We start from the raw sequence: 21,566 nt of genomic DNA, 5'->3' as shown, positions 1-21,566 counted from the left end.
ACATTGAGTCATAAATGCCATGTAACTTTTAATAGTGACAGAAGTTTAATTTCTCTGAAAGTTATTTTGTAACAGTTGGTAAAAAAAAAAAAAATGTAGCAGAAGGAGATGTTTTTACTGGATGACCACAGGAATTAAACACATCCTGTGATGTTCAGTGGAGCATTTAATAATTATTAGTCTTCGGTTGAGTGCTCCTCTGGCTAGCAAGAAGTATGTTATGAGTGTGGGAGGCATTATCCATGATGGAGAAGAGTTTTGACAACATCTTTCTCTCTACTACTGCATGCAGATTGCCCAGATCCACCTCCAGGACTGACTCAGACAGCCTTCTGAATATGTTTGAGCATTTCTGGTGTCATCAAACCCCCAGGCTTTTTGTCCCAGCACGGGGGGGGGGGGATAGCACTGGCCACCACAGATTCATAATACATGTAAAACAAATAATGCCACACACGCTGGACCTGAATCCTTTCAGGAAAGAACAGATTCCAGACCTTAATGTAGACAACTGCACAGTTTCTGATCCACTTTGCTTTCTCTCACCAACTGAACTTCTAAGTTTCCAACATTGTAACAGCAGTGGGAATCCTGGATCTCCTTTTATTTCCTGATGGTGGGCCTGTAGATGGCACCAGTCCACAAAACCACCCTGTACTACTGTCCTTGTGTTGCACTTGAAATCTGAAGTGTACAAGGACAGGATGGTACATTTTGGTGGGAATCATTACTATATTATATTATAACCTTTGAGTTATTTGCCAGGAAGTACTGGGGGAGATTTCCCCACCTCTGCATCCTTATCTCATTTTTGTCCATAGCTTTTTAATTCCATCAAGCACTGTTGTTTCAACATAAAACAAACTACAGCTAGCTAGCTAAATAAATAAATAAGTAAATAAAAATGAAAGGATTCAGCAGATCATCATATTTTGCAGGACCCTCACAAAAACCCTTGAAATATTAGCACTCAGTGTGAAACTCATACCTAATCATCTACATCAGAATTTCCCACAAAGGTGAGATCTGAAACTTCTTTCAACTTGTTGAAATTAGGGCTGCCACAAACGATTATTTTGATAGTCGACTAGTCACCGATTATTTTTGCGATTAGTCGACTAATCAGATCATGCATCGATTGGACGTAAAACTTACAGCTTGAAAATATGTTAAACGTTTATTTTGTGACCCAGAAAGAATAATAATAGTAATATTAAAACTAACTAGCTGCCGCCATTGTTGACAACTGCGCTGGGCCGCACTATGAATTCTGGGACACAGCTTCTTCTTCTTCGGGGTTTAACGGCAGCTGGCATCCTTTACATGCACTGCTGCCATCTTCTGTTTCAGTCCGTTATTACACTTTTAAATCCTACTACTTATTCCTGCGTCTTTTGTGATCTTACAAAGCTTCAAACGACGCGTCGACTATTAAATCAGTCGTCGACGATTTTGATAGTCGACGTAATCGTGACTAGTCGACTAATCGTGGCAGCTCTAGTTGAAATGAATTCATGTACTGGGGCTGCTTTATGCAACATCCTGCTAAAAAGCCTTCATATGCAAAGCACCTCTGAAGAAATGCTGGAGCTGGTATGAGGGGCAGATACAGAGAACCAGCCATACAATTACGCGACAAGATGTCAAAACATGTAATGTGATTAAACTCCTTAAAGATTTAACTGAAACCAATCCCCACAGAAATAAAATGTTGATTTGCTATAGCGTATTTTATATATGCAGACCTGAGACCTTATATACAAAAAAGGTATCAGTTTTCTAACTTGCAGTATATTTTCTTGCATGATTAAATTATAATTTGATCTAATAAAATTAATCTCAAGTACTTTAATTCCCTCTCTTCCTCTCTGTCTCTCTCTCACTCCCTCATTCAAGTATAAGCACAATATAACTAACATTTCCGAGGGAATCTGTTTTCAGTCTTAGCATGAGCGCTACAAGTTTAGGTAATTGGGACTGAAACACAGCTTTTGTTTAACAAGATTCTCTCTTATTATCAGTACACAGCGGCATCAAAAAATATGTATTCATCTTAGCAGTAGCGGTTTTAGATACGGGCGACACGGGCGGTTGCCCGGGGCGGCATCGTGATGGGGGGCGGCATCACGGGCATCGGCAAAAAAAAAAAAAAAAGTAAATAAATAAATAAATGCTCGTACTCATGCTGCCCCGACGGCAGCCAGCGCATATTGGGAATGTCATAGACACCAATCGGTTTTCTATCGCCCATTTGCTGGGAGTAAGGGCGCCCTCCGTTTGCGAGGTGCGCCTGCTGCTTGCGGCACAGGGAGGAGAGGGCGGGCGGCGGGGATTCTCTGACCGGCTGGAGCAGCATCTAATAACCAACTCGCAAAATAAAACAAAATAAAAACAAAACAACAAACACGAAAACACCGGACATTATGATACAGACTTATAATTTGCACCGATGTTTTTTCGAAATGCTATACACGAAAACTGAGCGCGAGAGCCCTCGGTGCGCCTGCGCGCTGCTGAAGTCAAAGTAAACTTTATTGTCACCTCCGCTACATACAGTCCAGTATATAGAGACGAGACGACGAGGCTCCAGTTACAGCAGTGCAAGTAAACAAACAATATATATAGTAGAGTAAGAAAATAAATATACACTTTAGGACTCGGGGTAAAGGGATCAATAACAATTTAAAATTTATAATTTACAGTTTGATGATTTAAAGTCTCACACATAACCCGTCGAAAGGGAGGGAGACCTGCTGCTTCAAATAGAGCACATTTCATTCATAATGTTGTAAATCCAAGCCCATTATGTATTCATGATTTGAATCCTGGGTTGTGTGAAATCCCAGAAATACACCCTAGACAAAGTTAATCTGTGAACTAAGGTGTAGGTCTATTAGGTTATGTTGTGGTGATCCTCTGGTTGAGGGATGGGTGTTCATACTGGAGTGCAAAATTAAAACGAATGGAAGATGGACAAGAAAAGTTCAAAGCCATCAGGTGCTCAGTTTAGAAAAAGAGAAAAGAAGCGGAGGAGAAACAAGCAGAAGATGCAGGTAACCAGATGTGTCATTGGATAATGGCAGGTCATCCTGAAACAATCAGAATCAGAATACTTTATTAATCCCTAAGGAAATAATGTGGGTTACAGTTGCCCCAAGAAGAAATGGTAAAAATAGTAACAGTAACAGACTAAACTCCAAACAATACATTATGTTACAGATTTTAATATTAATTAGTCATTGTCAATTGTTGATTTGTCCTGTTCTCATTGTATGACGAATTATGATGGCTGTTTGGTAGCCGTTTGCATACTATGCATACTCTCTCTCTCTCTTCATATGTGTGTGTGGACAACAGTTTTATGTTAAATCCTTAACATGTTTTTGTGTGTGTGTGTGTGTGTGTGTGGGGGCGCCAGAGGGAGTGTTCGCCCAGGGCGCCAAACAGGCTAGGACCGCCACTGCATCTTAGTCACTTGAATGTGGGCGCATATTGTTGGTTATATATATGCTGCTGGTACATAGTGTCGTCTCTAAGCCAAATAATGTGGTCCTTGAAAAAGCTTGTGTGTCATGTGTTGTAAACTTTTACCAACGCAGGAGTTCAGATTTGATTACAGCGGGGTACACATTTTATGCAAATAAGATCCTACTTTTCATTTTTGTGTATGTGCCTTTTGTGGAGTGACAGAAACTGACTGTTCTCGCCAGCTGTATTTCCAATCCCCAATGGTAGGAAAAGTGTTTATCCTCATACACAGAAAAAAAAAATTCACTTATTTCACTGAACCAAAAAGTCATTTTCCCTACTGAATGTACTACCACTCACTGGTGAGGTAATGTGCCTTGACCATGAGCATTTACACGCTGCTGTCAACCAAGAGTGTCATATCCCACATGGAGTAAAAAACACAGAATTCCTCATCTTGTCGAGTGTGAAACAAGATACATAAGCACTGACGTCAAAGGCATAGGAGAGGAGTCTTTACGCAAAAAGGTTAAGGATTTCTGCTAAGCAGAGCAACGGGCAGGAAAAAAAAAAATGGGACTTTTTTTCAATTTAATTGAGGCTCTCACATTAACTTCAAAGTGACAGAGAAGTAATTCCCACTCTTTGCTGGTGTTCATTTTCCCAAGCTAAAACCTTATCCTCTTCATTAAAGGCCCATCCTTCCTCATTCCCTTAAGCCTGTCATGTTCAAACAGTGTTCTCAGCTCCTTGCTAGGCCGGATTAATGAAATATTTGATCTAAAATGTCAAAATAAGAAGAAAGCAGCATGGACTAGGGACCACAGCAGTTATCACTAAGAGAGAAAAATATAATGAGGTACAGTATTTTTTTTTTTTTTAGTCTTCCTTTGCCTTGTACAGTGCAGCTTAAAAGTTCAAACAGATTGTGCCAAGAGGAAACCTTGCAGCATGCCTTGGAATGACAATTACAGGTTGAAAACAAATCTTCCCCTTAGGTTGACATAGCCTGGTATTCTCAGATAGTTCGCTCTTCATTTTTATTGCATTCTTAAATGTTAAGATTACAATTCTGCGATATTAACTATGATTAGCAGTTATGGGGAAAACCCAAATGTAAGATAATTAGTATGCAGTAAGGAGAGGTCCAGACTATGGCTAAAGAGACACTTGGTCAATCAAACAGCATAATATTCATTATCATTGTTATGCAGCTGCATACACAGCTATGAGTTTCTCTAGATGGCCATGTTGTAGTGAATTCTCTAGCAGTCTTTAACTGATATTACAAAAGAAATTACTGCAAACTTCGTTAAAATTTAAAAACAAGTGATTTTTTTAGGATCTGTCGCTTATTTTAGGTATGATTAATTTTTATTTCTGTGATTATTTATATGTCTGTGCATGTGTGTATACATATATGCATATTTCTGGTGGGTTGCCTGTTTATTTAAGTCTGTCCCCCAATCTTTTTTGAATGTATTCTTAATATATTAATGTGAAGCTCTTTGAATCTCAAAGTGTGATATTGGCTATACAAATAAAAACTGAATTGAACTCAACTGAAATGAGGCTACACAGCTGGACCCCACCTGTCAGAAAACTGCAGTCCATCGACTAAGATGGTCACATCACTGCAAGTCAGTCAGAAAATTCTGTAAACAGCAGCAAGGCTGCTATGTGCTCCCTCTGCTCCATTATCTGTTGGAAATCCCACAACAATACTTCAGACAGAATAGTTCCTCTCTTGGGAATAAGTATCTAAACTCTTTTTCAGCAGATGTTTCTATATACAGTATCATGCCCTTTTCAAGGTGCTGACGGTCAATTTGTTACCAGAAATCTCAAAATTCCTGCAGACATGAGTCTTTTGCTTGTGGGAATAAGTAACTAATTTTATGTTTCTATTCAGGAGCTGTCTTCGTGTACAGTATGTTAGCCTTTTCAAGTTGAAAGGCCTGTACTGGACCCTCATTATTCAGTAGCTTGACACGAACTTTAGCATTTGAGTCACAGGCTTTACAACAAGCATCTACTGTTACAGAAAGAGAGGTTAATTAGGTGAAGGTGCCTCTAATTGACTGGCTTGATTACGCATGACTCCCTCACTTCCCTAAAAACACTCCACAAAGAAAAGCTCAAGGAATCTTAGAGACATATTGAAAAGGTTCAATTTAACTTCGACTTCTAGACTCCTTAATCTTCACTGATTCTAGTAACTACTTTAAGCCATAACATCTGTAAATCATTTTTGAACAGAGACAGCTAGTGCAACTGAAGACGGAAGCATGACAGATATGCCATATACAGATGAAGTCAAGTGACTCCCAGCAGGTGTGAAGAGTGTGAAGCACAAGATGAAGTGCCGTTTCATTCTAAAAAGCGAGGCCTTAGCTGGCATTTGAAGGCCAAAATATTATTAGACTGTTTCCTTCAATTTCTGTCTTTGCAGCCATTACTAATGTGGCACTAAATGCGTGCCTGCGTACTTTCCTCTTCAAGAAAGTACTGATGCACCTGCTGCTTTAAGAACTACAAAAAGTTAATTCAATACATAATAATAGGTCAAAATACATGATGAGAAGAAAGAAAGTGGATAATCCTGTATGTTATTGAACTGTTAGGATGTGATGACTTCACATCATTACAGATATTAAAACATTTTTAACAATTCAACTGAGGAATTACATTTTCATTATACACTACAATAATCATATTGTCTGCAGTCTACAAGAACTGTACTATAAACTCTTTCATACACTAAAATGTAAAAAAGTCCATCCTACTTGACAAGCAGGGGCATCACGTCTCGCCTGGCAAGACTGTCCTATGGTTTCTAATAATTCTAATAAACATGAGCACAAGAGAGAGGAAGTCACCCTACAATTAGGTGAAACATTAACTTGTTATTTATTCCTGCTTAAAACAGATTATTTTGGATTTCAAAATCTTATTTGGTTTTCATATGGAACCATTTTCAACTTTAATAGCAGGATCTCCAAAAGTTGAATCTGTTCATCTGGACGTAGCGTTTTCTGATCACTATATTTGTCGACCATTTATCACCAAAATTAATTTTCACTTTGGTACTGCCAAAAACCTAATGTGATCTTCACATATCCATCATTAGACTACGGGGGCAGAGACACCTGAACGCACTGATGCGAGTCATCCTATCATGCCTTGGGACTGTACCAATGGGAAAGCAACTGATTAAAAAAATAAAAATAAAAATACAGCACTGCGACCTTATGAGTCTCTGACCATGACATCAGAGCAAATCAGGAGAAAGTCAACAGTTAAGTTTATCAAAATGACAACATCTTTAAAGAGTGCTTATTGCAGGGCAAATATTATTTTTTTAAACACACATTGAGTTAAGTCCCACATTGGTTTCAATCAAGTCAAGCTCTACTTCATTTTAAACTAACCCCCCCCAAACTATAATCCATGTACTTTTTTTGCTCAAATTGTTTACTCTATCAAACTCCCACACAGTACTCAGGTGGACAAAGGTGTTAGATGTTAGATATAAAGACATTAGTTGTCTTAATAGCAGTATTAACTTAGAATTTGTGTTTAAAAACAAAATTCTAAATTTTCAAGTCCAAGTTTTTAATTGCTTTTTGTTACATATTAAAAAAAACAAAACAAAACAACTTTTAAAGGCTTGTTTAGGTGAAATTTGAGAAAAAAGCGATGCGCTAACAAGCCCTTTTCTGCATGCAGCTAACAGCTGGATATTGTTTTCATGCAGAGAAATAGACTGAGGCCCTCTAGCAAGATTATCTTTTGAGACAGCTTAAGACAATATTTACATACAGCACCAAAGTAATGAAAGTAAACTTTTACTTTTGTCAAGAAAGGTCTGACAGCTGGTACTCTCATCTGAATATGTGGCATTGTTACTGTATGAATATTTGTACTTCAATTTAAGTTGTCAATCACACAAACCAACAACACACAAACAAACAAAAACAGAAAAAAAACCCATTGTTTTGGTAATCAAATTGTGACACAAGTTTGACTTTTACACCTTTTTCCCCAGCTTAATGAGATGTGCACTCGTAAAAATTTCTGTTATACAAAATGTTCCTTTTATGATACATCTTTTCATTTTAAAACACATCTAGTAACTTAAAATAATTTTGAGGAAATCTACAAAAGAAAATACACATTAATGTGCATCACCACATCTGTATGTGACATGTAAATGTGATATGTGAAGGTAGTGCTGGAGGTGACAGAGTTGAAGATGTTAAGACTTTCTCTGGGAGTGACTAGGAGGGACAGGATTAGAAATGATTATGTCAGAAGGACAGCTCAGATTGAATAGCTTGGAGATATTTAGAGAGGTGAGGCTGAGATGGTTTGAACATATGCAGCGGAGGAAGAGTGAATACCTTGGACAAAAGATATTGACGATGGAGTTGCCAGGCAGGAGGAAAAGAGGAAGACAATTGAAAGGGATCAGGGATGCAGTGAAGGACGGCACGCTAGGTATAGGGTGAGATGGAGAGAGATGATCCGCCGTGGCCACCCCTAAAGTAGGCAGCCAAAAGAAGGATACCATCTACGTCTGTCATGTATACAGTCAAAGCTGGTTCTTGGTCAGTGCAACTTTTCCTCCCCACTCAAGCATCATTTTTTGGGTGGGTTTCCTTTCACTCCTCTTACTTTACCCAACTTCCTCCTTTTTCTCTCCTGCTCCTTTTACACAAATTCAAGGCACACATAAAAGGAGGGAGGTGGAAATGCATCATTTACTGCTCCGCCTTCATTAATGGCATACAACATCAAAAAGTGTTCAGACCTCCAGCGGAAGAGACCTTAACATTACCTGTAAATGCTGAAGCTTTAGTTCTTGCGTTGTTCATGTTTTCTCTTTTAGTACTTTGTCTGACTTTATTTGTATGAGGATTTATATTTAAGGGCTATGAATTTAATTTGACCGTCACATAACTCCCTCACAGGGGTATTGTATTACAGCTTCGGACTTTTATAAACTTTGCTATCGAGTAACTCTGCATTGCAATGCACATTAATGTACTAAAATCAACTGATTGAACTATTTTCACCTCTTTGTCAGCTAGTAAGTGACATGCTCAATCTACCACTGTGGAAGACTGTACGCCCCACATATGTAACTCAAGAATTACTTTAAACTACTGTATGCATTTTGTTTTCACATTAACAACCACTTCAATATTTTTTCCAGATTCAATATTTAATGTGTGTTCCAGGCTCATTGTTTTATAGTCATAGGTCAGAGACCTCAAGGAGTTATTTTTGTAATGCTGAATGAGTAAACACTGAGTGTGCACAACATAGCATGCTTGAACTAACCTTTCAATAAAAAGAAAAAAGTTAACAAAAGCGCCCACATTTATACATATATATTCACAAACTAATCCTAAACTAAAGCTACACTGTCTGTTTCTTTCCTTTAACTGCTATATATCCTATAACTTTCGAAATCAACTGATGTTGATGCAAAACGTCTAAGATTTCAGTACACACAAATATTCTCTGAGTAGTTTCGACTCTTGTGAATCTTACTAAATGTGTCTTCAAAACAGAAAACCACTCACTCACTTGGCAAGAAGAAAAATATCAGACCATTTCATTCTTGTCCACAGAAACACTGAATGGATTCTCACTGCTTTTAGAAGACAGTATGATTGTCTTCTTGTTAAAAAAAAAAATGCTCCTAATGGCACTGCTCTGCTGTTCATTTCACTCATGCTTTTGCTATATAAATAAAGCAGACATCTCAGGTCAGAAGCCACTAATCTATCACCAATCTGGCTCATGATCTTTGACTTTCACCAACAATATGTGCACTTAAGCACATTTAAACAACATTTAAAGGTTACTGCTTTGCCATCATTCTCCTTGAGGAATTTACTTGGGTGCTGCATTACTTTTTCATAAGCTATTCAAGAACTTCAGAAGAATCAGTGGCCTTTTTTGCTCTGCTGTGAGCTTAACTGAATGCTTTGTATGCAGACAAGGTTTTCATAATTGTCTCATCTGGGGCGACCTTATAAACAGTCAAATTAAAAGACGGGGCTATAATCAGATATAACTGATGTTGACAACTCGGAATAAAATATAAATAGATGCTTGCCTCAACAGCAAAGAGGATTTTCCTCTGTGCCCAGCAGTACTCGAGTTTACAGAGTGGCATTACTCGTTTTTCCTGCAAGATGCTACTGAATGCAAACAAAGCACTGAATTTTAAGCCACTCAAATAGTACAGTGCACATTTTTGCTTCATTGCTTTTGAATAAGTTACCAATGTCTTTCTCTGAAATAACTGTAGATTTGGTCTTCAGAATATACTGCAGTTTACATGCAACTATTTGAAATCCTAAAAAATTAAATAATCATTTTGGGGGATTTTTAGCCATTTTTTATAAACCAAATACTATTATAAACCAATGGAAAGTGTAATGTATGAGTATTTTTTCATTTCAACACATAAATAAAACATTACTGACTGACAATTATTCAACTGGACTGAGAAGAGAATAAATTTAAATTAAGCAGCTGAGCTTATGTGAAGAGGTTGGTGATATTTAACATGATCTGCTGCTTAAATGCTATAAGTGTAAGGGTATATTTAGCAAACTGTTCATTTAGACTGGTGAGAACATTTTAAATTGAAGTATATTAGTCTCTAATTTATACCATGCTCCCATAACCTGTGATTAAACCTTCATTCGATGGAATTACATGCATTGACAGACCTGAAATAGACATTCAAGAAAAGATATCCATGCATCTGTGTGTTCAAAAAGGCATAAAATACTTAACTGGCTTTAGCATGTTTTGTGTGTGTGTGTGTGTGTGTGTGTGTGTGTGTGTGTGTGTGTGTGTGTGTGTGTGTGTGTGTGTGTGTGTGTGTGTGTGTGTGTGTGTGTGTGTGTGCGCGCATATATGTTGGACATTTCCAGCCTAGATGTTTCAAATTGTGTATATTCTGAAAGAAAGACTGTATATACACTGATCAGGCATAAAATTATGACCACTGACAGGTGAAGTAAATAACACTTATTATCTCCTCATTGTGGGATGTATTTAGGGAGCAAAGGAACATTTTGTTGCTGTGTTAGAATGAGTAAACAGGTAAGCGAGTCTGACAAGGGCCAGTTTGTGATGGCTGGATGACTGGGTGAGAGATCTCCAAAACTGCAGCTCTTGTGGGGTGTTCCTGGTTTGCAGTGGTATCTATCAAAGTAGTCCAAGGAAGGAACAGTGGTGAACCAGTGACAGGATCATGAGTGGTCACTGATACACAAGGGGAGCAAAGGCTGTTAGTGCTGGTTCTGATAAAATGGTGTAGGAATACAGAGTGCATCACAGTTTCATGAGTATTACACTTCATAGTGTCAGATCAGTGAGGTTGCCCATGCTGACCCCTGTCCACTGCTGAAAGTGCCAACAACAGGCATGTGAGCATCAAAACTATACCACTATACCAGTTGTTTTATTGGCTTTTCACCAAAAGTCATGTAACCCTGGCAACAAACCACACAAAGACAGATACAGAAACAAGTAGCGAAGAGCCAAGTATGTTCCTCATTAGGACACGCTAGAGAGTCCCCATTTGCCATAATGACTGTACTTTATAGTATGATGTTAAAGTACAGTAATTTTCTATTTATGGATGTTGCCACTTTGCACCTAAATGGGCAGGTCTTTAAAAAAAAAGTTAAAAAATTGACCAAAGTGAGTATTTTTATCATGTCAATTACATTAGCCGTTTTTCCACTGTGATTTGAACCATTGCGACCGCCTTGTTAGTGACAACATTATGTGTTTACATAGTATAGAATAGATGATAATAAAGAGCTATTTTAATTCTTCACAAAACAATAAAAAAAACAACAACAACCATTTAGCAGCTCGAAAGCTCTTTTGCAGGGGTGTCCAAACTTTTTTCACTGAGGGCCACATACATAAAAATATAGGAGGGGCTGGGCCACTTACTAGAAATTAGGTATATAACCTTAACTGTAGTGTATTAAAGTTAGAAAAATCACTTAAAAGTGGTCAAATGTGTTATATTGTTGAATATAATTAAAGACAAAACTGCCTTCATCACAGCTTTCCATAAATGGATCTCTGTTGATTTATTCAGAAAAAGCTTTGGTAGCTCATTCTCAGAACAGCAGCAGATTTCTTCTTGGACAGAAGATTTACAGCACAGGGAAAAAACAATAAAGGGGAAAATGGGACGGGTACATTCCAAGCTTGTTATTTAAGTTCTTAGGCTTAGCAACACACCTATTAACGTTCGTTTGAAACGGTTATCAACATTAACAGACTGAACTGGACTTAATAACAGGAGTGCATATAATTTTAGTAAATTATTCTGGTGAGTATCAGCTGCGCTGGGTATGTAAATCGGGCCATCCAGCCGCGGTGCTGATCGTACGCCACTCGTGCCAAAAATCCGGACAAATGTCACTTGATCAAGAAGCAGATCTGCATCAGATGAGATCAGCTGACTTTGCGTGCGTGCGCTGTGCACAGCGGTGTGTACTCTGTGTTAACAAGAAAAACGCATATAAGAAAGTGGTGCGCAAAAGCAGGGTAGTGACAGAATTGATGCGCATTATTGATATTTGAAGCATGTGTACCTGCACATGCATGCTTATTAACACACGTGTACTGTGGAATATATTTTTTACTCACCTAAAGCGCTCATGCTCTCGTCCACTCCCCGCAAAAAAATTAGCAGCTGTGCGGTGTCTGTGGCATCAGTACTGTGATCGCATGCGATGGAGTAAAAATCAAAAGCACAGCTTTATCAGACAGTTGCAGTTTAATGTTGGCTGACGAGTCTTCAGTGCGTCGCACAACTGTACTTCTGGACATGCTGACGTTGTTGAAGTCCTGCACTTTTTCCGGGCACATTATTTCGGTGACTTTAACGAGGCAGCGTTTTATGAGGTTGAGGTCTGAAAAAGGCTTGCCATGTCTTGCGATGAGTTGGGCGACCTCATAGCTGCTATTGGAGCCTTTTCCTGGACAATTTGAGCACGAAAAAAATACTGTTGCTGACCCCGCAGGAGAGCTACCCTTTGCTTTAATTTCTGCTCTCGCTCAGCACCAGTGTAGGATGCATAGGCCTGATGTTTGGTTTCATAATGACGTCGTACATTATACTCTTTCATAACTGCCACAGTTTCAGTGCAGATCAAACAGACACACTTCCCCTTGAATTCTTTGAAGAAATATTCACTCTCCCACAGTGTCTGAAATTTTCTGCACTCACTTTCTACCTTTCGCTTCTTAGGTTCTGCCATGTTTGGTAACTTGGGGTAAATTTCTTCTGTGATTGTCCTTTTTGGTGGAGCAACTGCCTTGATCAACAGTAGCTCCCCCTGGTGTTAAAACTAAGAAGTGCAATACACTCAAGCAAAAGTTGAAGTGCGGGCCATTGTCTATCCTATTTCTAAAATTACTTGAGGGCCAATTAAAAATGGACCGCGGGCCGGCCGGACTTTGGACACCCCTGCTCTTTTGACACCAAAAGACAAAATACTGATACTATAAATATAAAATGGAAATAGAAAAAGAAAAAGACAAAGGCAAATACAGTCGGGGGGTGCTTTTGTTTTTTTTAATAACCTGCGGCTTTTGAAATTGATTGAACTGAATCTCTTCCCATAGTACAGACAGAAGAATAGGTGATGTCGAGGGTGGGTCTGGTCAATATAACAATCTTTCCTTTGGAATCAGATATTGTGAATATCAATGAGAGAGGGTAGAGTCACACTGATAATATGCTGTGCTGCCCTCACCACCTGTTGCAGGTCATTTCTTAGTCCTGGCCACATTGTAGGCATGTGCCCAGGGGCACCACATACAGTTAGTTACTTTACATTTACAATGGGCCCCATCAGCAGGCCCATTTTACAAGCACTCTTTAAATGACTGTAATTCTGTTACTGTTCCTCTTTTTTGAGTTACAGAGCTAGTTATTCCAAACTATCCTGTTTACATGAATGTCCAAATTCCAGTAAGATATTTCTGATTACTAAAAGTTGTCTAGAACCCACTGAACATTTGTGCTCTGTAACTTGATAACCCAGACATCTGCTGTTGCTCATCTCCTGTGCAGCTGCTGAACCACACTGTGCAGCAGTAGGTCAAGAGGCTCTCTACTGGTGAGCAAAAGAAGGTGGTCAGCAGGTGATGAGGGCGGTGGGTGTGCTTTATTTCCTCTGGAGGTAAAGCCTCTGTTGGACCTTCCCAACCTGATGGAAGATGTATGTGGTCCAGATGAGGTCAGCTGCCATGTGAACAGCAACTTAAAGCTCTCTACTTCCTTCCCAGGGTACTTGGTGTACTTCAATTTCCTGAAGTCTAGTGTCATTTCCTTGGTTTTTTTCAGTGTTTAAGCCCATGTTAGTCATAGCACCACTCTGTGAGATGCCTGACCTCCTCTAGGTAGACCATTTCATCATTATCCAATATCAATCCTGCTATGCTGATATCATCAGCAAATTTTTTATGTTGGTGTTAGTAGTGTGAATAGAGGAACAATCATGGTTAAACAGATGGAGTAGATGATGGGCCTAAGGAAGCACCCCTGTGGTGTGCCAGTGTTCAAGATGAGAATGGATGATGTGTGATCTCCCATCCTGGGATCTGTTACTCAAGAAGCAAAGTATCCACATGCACAGTGAACTGCCCTCAGTGTAGGGGGTTAACAGCACATTCACCTCACAACAAAGGGTCCCTGGTTTGTGACCGGGATGAATTGCAAAGTCAACTTTATGCAGAGTGTCACAAGCTAGTGTACAATCCCTGCTGGTCCCAAACCCAGAGAAACAAGCAGGTTGCATTTCGTGAAAAAGAAAGTTGTAGTTGTAAATGCAAAATTTGATGTTACTGACACTAGAATGTATTTCTAGAACATGTTTCTACTGTAACTGGGAACATTAGACAAAGATAAATACTATTACTGAAGTGTGAAATGAAAACATGGTGACAATATTATCTGTCCACACCTACAAATGCTGGAACAAATGTTTAGTCAAACTATTGCCATTGTACGGTAATCTGCTTCCTTCCTGTCTATTTGCCTTTTCACAAAAACATTTATTTTGAGCTGGGGTAAATATTGATTTATGCTAATAGAATTGCAGTCAGCAAGCACATGGACACTTGCAAACACCCTCACAAAAATCAAGAAAATAATTTGCATATCTGCCTCTGTCAAACGTCCCCCCTCAAAACTCAGGCTGACAAAATATATATTTCTTCTATTTATATGTTTCTTCCAAGGGTAGCTGCTGAAGAGAAATGTTGCTTAAAGATAACCTAAGGTTAATAAGTTAAACCAATAGTGGAATATGCTAATTAGACTGGCATCAAGTGAATAGGAAAGTAAACCATCTTTCATCCTGTCAGGCTGGGACATCAACAGCATTATAAACATTCAGTTTTAGCTTCTGCAAAGTTGCCATTATAGTTTTGTACCGGTGGTACAATTGGCAATTCAATAAAGAGAGCAGACCATTATTCAGGTTCCTTATTACTCACAGACACAACTGATGAGGGTTTCTTATGGAGGAAAAGTTCCACATGGCTTACACTCAAACAATCAGACTGGGGAGCTAATCAGCACAACTCTTATTCCTCTGTTGATCAGTACACTTCTCAAAGGCACTGAGGTCATTATTTTTGAAGGGACGGACTTCATTTCAACACCAATATATTCTCAGTGATTCCAATCAAAAGTTTGGTATTCCTAAACATACTTATCTGACCTTCCATCTATCCTCATGAGGCCAGTTCCTGGGAGTAGTTACTGTACTCTATACATTCAGATATTTTACAAGGTGAAAGCACTAGAGCTTAGAAATCAAAACGCCCCTCAGCACTGGGTTAGATTTTACTATACTGTTTAACAGACTGTCTGTTTGTTAAACATTTTTTAAAAAGAGATACAACACATTTACAATTAATTTATTCTACCAACCTGCTACCAAACAAACCGTTCATATCTGAGAGACCGAAATCCATGAACAGAACAGAACTGGTCTCTGTGTTCCCCGTGTTTGAGATAAGAGGAGTGAAAGAACATGACATGGAAAATAACTGAATAGATGTGCAGGGCGTTTTTCATATTCATATCGAATATGAGGTTATTAATTTGGAAACTATTGGTGCTGCAACATGGAGATAACTTATATGCAATCATCTTCTCCCTTCATGCTCCAATGGGGTTCTGGACACAGCTTTCCAATCCAGCTGCTGGCCACAACAGTTAGTCAAACCCTACAACGACCTAATGCAGCTATGAAATTGTCTCTATGAATTTTCATCACTTTAAGATTTAGATGATGAAAAATTATATTCTAAATGTGTAGATTACAGCCCCCCTGGTACCATTCAAAATGAACAGAAAAATCTCTTCCAGATTTGACCAGTCTAAACTTTTATAGATATGCAGATATAAGTCCTATACATTCAGGCCACTGAGTCTCACAGCATAAACATAAATATATTTATTGTGAGTATGCATGTAGATAATTTAACATTTCAGCAACAAATCTGAAAGATGCAACAGCTAAACTGAAAGGGGGAAAAAAATCAAAAGGGGAATCTGTGCTGTGCTCAGAGTGGAGTCCTCCTACTGCAGCAACTCGTAAACTATTGCACCTCTGTGTGTCAACTTCCATGGCAGTCTTCAAAAATTACTCTTATTTGTTCATCTCCTCAGATAAATTTCTTTGTTACTCCCCTGTGGTTGTTCGTTTGTACTCATTTCCCCATCCCCCCCCCAAAAAAGAATACAGCATTGATCATTTCTACCTGACACTGACTACAGGCAGGCATTACTTGCTGCTTTGTTGAGCTCTGTTACTTCTTTATTTCCCAAAGCCGTGGACGACTTGTCTCTCTCTCTCACCAGCCTGGACAGAAAGCTGCAGAGCATTGCAATTTCATGCACCCACAACAGATACATTTTTCTGCTTGGTTGGCCATGTATGATCCACATGCAAATAGTATTGTTGTATCTGATGAGAAGTTGTACCATTTCAAAGCTGACACGCAGCTCTCTTGTTCAAGATTTTTATTTTATATTTTTGGGCCTGCTAAGACAGAATTAAAGGAAATGAAAGACTTCTGGATCTATCAAATTATATCTCTTAACTATTAAATTCCTGCGTACTAGTACGAGTAAATACACAAAGACAAGTATCAAGATGCATGTTATGCTATACAAGATAAACTGTCAATCAAAAAAAATAGTCTAAGCTATTTTTCTGATTTCCATGCAACTCTCGTGCAGTGGATAGAAATACATAGACCGTCTGCCTTTACTGTGAGATCACACCTTTAACCTTCAATAAATGGACATTTAGTGTCTTTTTCAAACCAGCTTTCAACCCTCTTCCATACACCTCAATCATCAGATGCTATCCCACTGAGCGAGCCATGACAATGGGCTGCCTATGGAGCAGGACATGGGCAGAATATCAATAGCGTCTGGCTGGCCTGAGCCACGCTACTCTTCATCTCTCATTTCCCAAATGTGCGCCTCTGGAAAGAACAGGCCAAACCCCAGACTAATGAAGATATCCTGCAGCAGTATTTTTTAAAGTGTTCCCTACACACTTCTAGGGCATTACTATCTATACCTGTAGATACTAGAAGCTGGAATACACAGGGAGGAGAAGAGAATCATTTTCTTGACATTCAAAGTAAGGAGGATTATGCACACACACTACCAATACATTTTTATCTCACTGAATCATTCCTTCCAGAAGAATATCCCTAAATCACCAACAAGCCTTCGCACAATCAAATAAAGAAATGTATCAGACTTGGGCATTAAGTTTTTGCAAAGGGTACTCTGACTAAATACAGAAATAGTCCCAGTCATACTACACAGCCCTATACACTGCCCCTAAGAATACACTTTGCTGCATCCATTTTATTAAGTTGTAAACTAATTACGATATTTAAGCTCTCATACGACGGTATATATTGACTCTCTGCAGCTCAAGAAGTGCCCGTCTGATGATACAGAGGTTTTCAGCTCTACAAGCCAGACTCATGACATGCACGTTTTCTTGTTTTATGGTGATCCCAAGACCAAACACACCTCCTTTTAGCTCCTGGGGGGAAAAAATGTCACGATCCAACTCGCACGTGTTACGTGTACCGTACATTAGTGGTACTCGGAAGAAATAACCCCGCAATCTTTGATGTTCCCTTCAGAGTAGGTAGAGGCATCTTTAGTAATGATACCAAGAATGCACTAATGCAGACTAAAATACGAATCCCTTAACTATTGATCCTCTCCTCGGGCGCACGTTCTGCAAATTACATTCAGCCTCATGCTTTGAGCTTTGGATATACAGAGCGTTTGAGTAACCTGACGTGATAAGCTTGTAAAATGCCGTGCATGGTGCCTGGGTAAAGCTGTACAACATACAATATGAGTAATAATCCTTCACCATTAATTTAATTGTTTTCGACAAAAATATTCAAAACGAATGCGATTGCATCTGCACGTAACAAGCTCTAACGGAGGATCAGACATAAACTGTTGTGTGGTGAGATTGTTGTTTGGGTTTTTTTTTTTTTTTTTTTTTACATCTTGTACAACTTCACATACTGAATCTAAACAGCCTGAAGAAAACTCAAAAGTGGCCAAAATTGATCCCCTTACCTCACGGGCGCAGCCGCTGTATTCCAAGTGCACCAAAGGTCATTGCGCAAATTTTCAGAGGACAAGATGCAGGAGTGGTGAGAAGTAGGTTACACTGCACAATACCTAATCCTGTTGTTAGTGTCCTTCAGACGTGGTCAACCCACTAATCTTCAGAAAAGCGAAGGAGGTTGGAGGCTTCCGGGTGCAGACGCTCCGCTTATAATCTTGCCACTTATGTGTGTGGCTCACTTTCTCTTGCGCCGATGTCAGTTAAAGTTGTCCGTATTTCTTTCACGAACACAGATGCACATGAACAAAAGCCGCGAACGTTTCCCGGTGCAAAAGAAGAGAGGGTCAGCGCGGTCTTCAGCGAAGCCTGTTTACCATTCCTGACAGGTGGCAAGTCCTGCCACCCGCTGAAAAGATCCACACATCACCTAACGGGATGTGGAGACGGCCGAAGCCATAAAACGATTCTCCGGGCAGATTACCCGATGAGTTGTGTTGGTTTTTACCCATTTCCTCGTTTCTTGCGCTCTGGCGCCACCCAAAGTTGGAGTCCAAGTGTCCAGGATTCCCAAATGTGCTGCCCTTTAACAAATTTAGGCCACGTAATTGGAGCTGACAAGATGAAGATTTTGAGACATAGTACCAGTGATGATGTTTTTGTTTTGTTTGGTGCAGGTTTTGACATTTGGATTCATTCTAACATCAGGTATCAAATCAGAGCATCTGCATATCGGTAACATTTAATTAATCGAAAACTTCCTTCATCCCTACTAAACGTCCTCACTATAGTTAAAGCTGTCCACCCCAGAATGCTTCTGTCACAACTAGTTCTCCCAGCTGGATATCCTGCACTGCAGGGCTGCTGCTTTTTCTTCCGTTTGCTCTCACTTTAATGCTTCACCGTTTGCGCCTGTTCCCAATTAACCCAATTAGCTTCCGAGATAAAAGGCAATACTTCCCCTTGTTTTTAAGGCCAGCTCTCAATTTCTGATTTCCATTTCCCCTTTGTTTTCTTCATTTATTTTTCATGGTTATGTCTGAAATTTTTACCTCCTGATAAACAAAACACCCAACACTTTGTTTTCTTTTCATTTGTGGCATCTGAATCTTAAATTCAACCCTAATCCTAAACATCTCAGGCACAATTTAAAAGCTATAAAAAAATTCTTTATTTATTTCGTTGTAAATTGTACATAAAGCTAAACTGGAATTGATCTAGTCTCCTACAGAAATCGACTTCTGTCTTGGGATCTCAGAAATCCCAGCTACAAAACGTGCTGGCAGTTTTTATGCAAAGCTGCTACAATTTCAAAGCGGTCTGTTTGTTTTCACTCTGTCCTTAACTATTATTATTTTTCTCTCACAGGTCATAATATCAATGCTTCTGGGTCATTTCTATTTATCACCTTCATTAAAATATGCAGTTTGTGGAAAGGAGAGCCTACTTCAAAAATGATAATAGTAGCCTTTAATAGTGCCACTGAAAGGAAGAGTGTAGCTATCATTTATACTTATATAAGACACCTAAAAAATGAAGTATTGCAGCCAGAGTCAACAAAGCATGAGTTCAGTATCCTTAACACTGACCTTTTATTGTCTCTGGGCTTGTATAAAAGGGATTAAATGAGACTTCACAGACTTGTGTATATGTGCTTTTTAAAATTTTTCATTTTATGTTTGAAAAAGAAGGAACAAGAAGAGATATGTTTTAGCATGCAATGCCCCTAAGTCTTGACAATCTGCATAGTATGTCTCTATCTGGCAGGGCTGGATAGATAGATCAGTTGCAATTTGTTCCTGTCTTTACCGTAAATCTCATAAGCAGAGTGAAAACACCCTCAGTATCAAGTGTATTAGATGTAAGTGCTGAATCTGCATGTGAGATTGCATAGTATAACAATGCCTACATGCCCAAGACTTTTCTCAGCTTATCCTACACTGATCCCATATAAGCCCTGATCTGGAAATCTGCATGCAGATTTCATCAGCATTTATAGTGTTTTCTTCACACGACTCTTCAATATCCTGCAAAGATAAAGAAGATTAGGCCTAAATAGAGAAGGAAAGCTGAGGTCAAAATTCACCTGCAAAAACGGGAGGAAATAAACACGACAAGCAGAAAAAAACAACTCCTCCGTAACAGACTATTTAAATTCAAAGTTAGCAAAAGTACCACTGGTGTCTGCTCTATCAAAATCAGTAAGTGATATATTGTTGGTTAGTTAGTATTAGTTCAGCCATAAACTGACCCAAAGCCAATCAAAGAATTATGCAAAAGGGCCACAAAAAAGTAAAGTGAATATCAAAAGATCCATAAAGACCACAAAGCAATGCAAAGGAAAAAAGGCACAAATCAACACAAAGCACTTGGAATGCACTTGTAATTTATTCAGGGGCATAGAGGGTCTGGAGGGCAAGAGGTAAACTAAAACTTGAACATGGTGCCAGTTTATCATAGAGCCAACACGTAGATACAGAAACCATTCATGCATACACTCACAGTCAATTTAAAATGCCCAATTAATCTGATCCCATGCATCTTTTTAGAATGTGGGAGAAGTAGCTGGAGCAGCTGGAGAAAACACATGCAGACATGGCAAGAAAGGTCCCAGATGGGATTTGAACCCAGGCCCCTTAGCGTGAACACTCAAAATGACCACAAAGAAACAGAAAATGAATGGAAAACATGCTTTGAACAACAAGAACAGCACCCGTGATTGCTTTTTACGGGGCTTTTCTAATGTTACCGATCACTAAAACGCTTTTAAAAATGACTACAAAGACCACCAACACTTTTACATAATACCAAATCCAACAAATGCTTGCAATTGTTTGTCTTGTATTGTGTTTGCATAAGTGTTGGTGGTGCAAATCTCTGTATCTAGATTATTTGGAGTTATAAATAGCGATCCACAAACCTGGGCTATAAATTTGAGTTTGAACATATTTTTACTCAAAGCTAAACAACCATGAAAGCAAATAATTTGTTTAATGGCAATTTAACTTCTGCTTATCATTACCCATAACATTTTTCTTTACCCTATTATGGTTTTATGTTACAACTATTATTTAAAATGCATGTAATTATTATACAGCCCATAAACACCAACTCTGTTAATAAATGTCTCACTGTGTGATTTAAAGCACAAGTGTGAAAAGGACAGTGCCAAAGAGAACTTCTCTTATAACAGTTATTTTTAGTGCACTAGATCTTTATTATAAGTTTATTTTTGAATAGATTGATTTTAATTTCTGGCCTTTTCAAAAAAACAACAAACTATATGTATTTTGTTGTTAAAATATCATATAACATATATTTGTTACTATGTTTCTGAAAAGACTGATACAGAACAGAGAAATTGCTTTGAATTATTTCCAGTGACTTCTCAGGTTTCAGTCTAGA

General features: G+C 38.7%; 1 protein-coding gene across 1 annotated transcript in view; it reads right to left on the bottom strand.

Moving 5' to 3' along the window:
* Nucleotides 1-18,982, bottom strand: part of LOC116333576 (protocadherin-15-like) — a 211,234-nt gene extending 192,252 nt beyond the window's left edge. Inside the window, exon 1 of the mRNA XM_039622170.1 lies at nt 18,173-18,982. The gene's annotated coding sequence lies outside the window, so the exon portion shown is untranslated. The remainder of the gene's footprint in view (nt 1-18,172) is intronic.
* Nucleotides 18,983-21,566: the final 2,584 nt, after the last annotated feature.

This window comes from Oreochromis aureus, linkage group 13 (assembly GCF_013358895.1).
Source record: "Oreochromis aureus strain Israel breed Guangdong linkage group 13, ZZ_aureus, whole genome shotgun sequence".
In the NCBI taxonomy this organism is placed as follows: domain Eukaryota; kingdom Metazoa; phylum Chordata; class Actinopteri; order Cichliformes; family Cichlidae; genus Oreochromis; species Oreochromis aureus.
The sequence above is the reverse complement of the archived record's forward strand: the minus strand, read 5'-3'. Positions and strand labels throughout refer to the sequence as shown.